Source organism: Erinaceus europaeus, chromosome 2 (assembly GCF_950295315.1).
Source record: "Erinaceus europaeus chromosome 2, mEriEur2.1, whole genome shotgun sequence".
NCBI classification, from domain to species: Eukaryota; Metazoa; Chordata; class Mammalia; order Eulipotyphla; family Erinaceidae; genus Erinaceus; species Erinaceus europaeus.
The window spans coordinates 56250736-56255088 of record NC_080163.1 but is presented as its reverse complement, the minus strand read 5'-3'; positions in this window follow the sequence as shown (position 1 = coordinate 56255088).

Below are 4353 nucleotides of genomic sequence, written 5' to 3'. Positions count from 1 at the left end.
CATTTCTCATGAATAGATAAACAAAATATTTTTTAAAAAGAAAGAAAGAAGGAAAGAGACACCTGCAGCCCTGCTTCAACACTTGTGAAGCTTTCCTTAATGCATGTGGGGACCAGGGGACTTGAACATAGGTCTTTGCACATTATAACATGTGTACTCTACCAGGTGTGTCAACACCCAGTCCCCTAATAAATAAATCTTTTTAAAAGGTTTAAATAGGTATTTCCCATTCTCTCCCCCACCTCTGTCTCTCTGTCCTCTCTATCTGAAAATGTCAGATGCCAAGCAGTGGAGTCTTTGGTAATGATTTTTTAAAAAAAAAATGGGAGTCAGGCGGTAGCACAGCAGGTTAAGCGCACGTGGTGCAAAGTGCAAGGACCAGCACAAGGGTCCAGGCTCTAGCCCCCAGCTCCCCACCTGCAGGGGAGTCACTTCACAGGTGGTGAAGCAGGTCTGCAAATGTCTATCTTTCTCTCCCCCTCTCTGTCTTGCCCTCCTCTCTCCATTTCTCTCTGTCCTATCCAACAACGACATCAATAACAACAATAATAACTACAACAATAAAACAACAAGGTCAACAAAAGGGAATAAATAAATAATTTTTTTAAAAAATTAGTGGAGGAGGTGGAGCTATGAGCAGCAGATCGCTTTCTCTCCTCTCCTCTCCTCTCCTGGATCAACTAGGAATACCAAAGGAGACCACCCGGACCGAAACAAGACAGGACTAGAATGACCACAGAAACCCAGTAAATCACCCATGAGTACAAACACGCGTGGCTGGTGACAGAGAGGAGAGAGGGGCCTAAGGAGAGATTAAGTGACTGCTGACAGTTTGTCAGTGGAGACACCACCGCCGGTCTGCTCCACCAACAAGGGGACAGCTGAAGGGAGGAAAGGACTCCCCAGAGACTCACCAAGTACAACTCTTAGTCTCCATTGCTACTACCCTCAGAATCTGGAGCAGCAACAGGGAGGGACACCAGGGCACAGAGATCTAACCGGGAAACTCAGGAGAAGACCTATAACTCGGTGGCATAGCTGAAGGGCTGTGAAAGTCTCTTTGCATAACCACTGGATTATCTCTGCCACACCCTGTTTTATCTCTTGGTCAGGAGTCATTGATTAAGCTAAGAAGCCTATTGATAGTTTAAAAGCCCTCAGGCTACCATAGCCTACAGGGGAAAAAAAAAAAAAAAAAGGCTTTTACACCACTGAACTCCAACTCAGGGATTGAAAAAACTGTTAACTTATATAAAATGGTTAAAACAACAAGAAAAAATAATGGAGACTCGAACCAGGACAAGAGTCCAGCTAAAAGTCCTCCAGAGGGCGAAGCACAAAACAACGAGTTCAACATCCAAACATTAGCTAAGGAAATAATAACAGGAGTGAGTAAAGAATTTGAAAAAATTGTAATCAGAACTGCAGGAACAACAAATGAGAATATGGAAGAAAATTCTAATAATCTCATGGTTATTAGAGAGCTGAAAGCTGAAATTGCTGAGCTAAGAAGGCAACTAGCTGAACAAGCTAAAACAGTATCAGAGCAGGGCAACAAAATAGATGAACTCCAGAAAGCAGTAGAGGGCAGAGAGAATAGAATCTATGAGGCTGAAGACAGAATTGGCAAGATTGAGGATGAATTAGAGACAACTAAAAAAGAAGTAAGAGATCTCAAAAAGAGATTAAGAGATGCTGAAAACAACAACAGAGTCCTATGGGATGACTTCAAAAGAAACAATATACGCATTATTGGCTTACCAGAGGAAGAAAGAGAAGGGGAGGAAGAAAGCGTTCTCCAGGCCATAATAGCTGAAAATTTCTCTAGTCTAGACAACACCAAAGACATAAAGATTCAAGAAGCCCAGAGGGTCCCAAACAGAATTAACCCAGACCTAAAGACACCAAGACATGTCATACTTAGATTGGAAAGGAATAAGGATAAAGAAAGGATCCTAAAGGCTACAAGAGAAAAACAAAGAGTCACCTACAAAGGAAAACCCATAAGATTAGCAGCAGACTTCTCCATACAAACACTACAGGCCAGAAGAGAATGGCAAGATATCTATCGAGTGCTCAATGAGAAAGGCTTTCAGCCAAGAATACTATATCCTGCTAGATTGTCATTCAGACTAGATGGAAGCATCAAAACATTCTCAGACAAGCAACAGTTGAAGGAAGCAACCATCACCAAGCCTGCCTTGAAAGAAGTTCTGAAAGGTTTCCTATAAACAACCAGACCACCACAAATAGAACATATATCAAAACACTCTAAAACTCTACAAGAATGGCGTTAAAATATCTTCAATCTTTGATATCAATAAATGTGAATGGCCTGAATTCACCTATTAAAAGACACAGAGTAGGAAGATGGATCAGAAAACACAACCCAACAATATGTTGTCTACAGGAAACTCACCTAACGCAACAAGACAAACACAGACTTAAAGTGAAAGGATGGAAAACTATCATTCAAGCCAATGGCCCACAAAAAAGGGCAGGAACAGCTATTCTCATATCTGACATGATAGACTTTAAAATAGATAAGATTAAAAAAGATAGGAATGGACACTACTTAATGCTCAGAGGATCAGTCAATCAAGAGGACTTAACAATTATTAATATCTATGCACCCAATGAGAAGCCATCTAAATACATCAAACTTCTACTGAAAGAGCTACAGCAATATATTAACAGTAACACAATCATAGTAGGGGACTTCAACACCCCACTCTCTCAACTTGACAGATCATCCAGGAAGAAAATCAGTAAAGACATAAGGGAGCTAAATGAAGAGATAGATGAACTAGAACTATTGGACATTTTCAGAGTCATTCATCCCAAGAAACTGGCATACACATTTTACTCAAATCCACATGGATCATTCTCAAGGATAGACCATATGTTAGGCCACAAAGACAGCATCAGCCTATTCAAGAGCACTGAAATCATCCCAAGCATCTTCTCAGACCACAGTGGAATTAAACTAACACTTAACAATCAACAAAAGATTAGTAACAGTACCAAAATGTGGAAGCTCAACAGTACACTTCTTAACAACTTCTGGGTCAAAGAGGAAATCAAGGAAGAAATCAAAATGTTTCGAGAGTTCAATGAAAATGAAGACACAAGCTATCAAAATATTTGGGACACAGCTAAAGCAGTCCTAAGAGGGAAGTTCATAGCTATACAAGCACACATTAGGAAACAAGAAAAGGCACAAATAAACAGCCTGATTGCACATCTTAAAGACCTAGAAGAAGAACAACAAAGGAACCCTAAAGCAACCAGAAGGACAGAAATTACTAAAGTTAGGGCAGAAATAAATAACATTGAGAATAGGAAAACCATACAAAAGATCAATGAAAGTAAATGTTGGTTCTTCGAAAGAGTAAACAAAATCGACAAACCTTTAGCCAGACTCACAAAACAAAAAAGGGAGAAGACCCAAATAAATCGGATAGTAAATGAAAGAGGAGATATCACAACAGACACTGCAGAAATTCAACATATCATGCAAGGCTTCTATGAACAACTATATGCCACCAAGTTAGAGAACCTGGAAGAAATGAATGATTTCCTAGATACCTACCAACTTCCAAAACTAAGTAAAGAGGAAGTGGATAACATGAACAGGCCCATCACAGCTAATGAAATTGAAACAGTTATCAAAAATCTTCCCAAAAATAAAAGTCCTGGACCAGATGGTTTTACAAATGAATTCTACAAAACTTTCAAAGAAGAACTAATACCTCTACTTTTAAAAGTCTTCCAGAAGATTGAAGACACTGGAATACTCCCTGCCAGCTTCTATGAAGCCAACATCACCCTGATACCAAAAGCAGACAGGGACACAACCAAAAAAGAAAACTACAGACCAATATCTCTGATGAACATAGATGCGAAAATATTGAACAAAATTCTAGCCAACCGGATACAGCAGTATATCAAAAAAATTGTTCATCATGACCAAGTGGGGTTTATCCCAGGCATGCAAGGTTGGTTTAATATACGTAAATCAATCAATGTGATCCACCACATCAACAAAAGCAAGACCAAAAACCACATGGTCATATCAATAGATGCAGAGAAAGCCTTTGACAAAATACAACATCCCTTTATGATCAAAACACTACAAAAAATAGGAATAGATGGAAAATTCCTGAAGATAGTGGAGTCTATATATAGCAAACCTATAGCCAATATCGTACTCAATGGTGAAAAACTGGAAGCATTTCCCCTCAGATCAGGTACTAGACAGGGCTGCCCACTATCACCATTACTATTCAACATAGTGTTGGAAGTTCTTGCCATAGCAATCAGGCAGGAGCAAGGAATTAAAGGAATACAGAT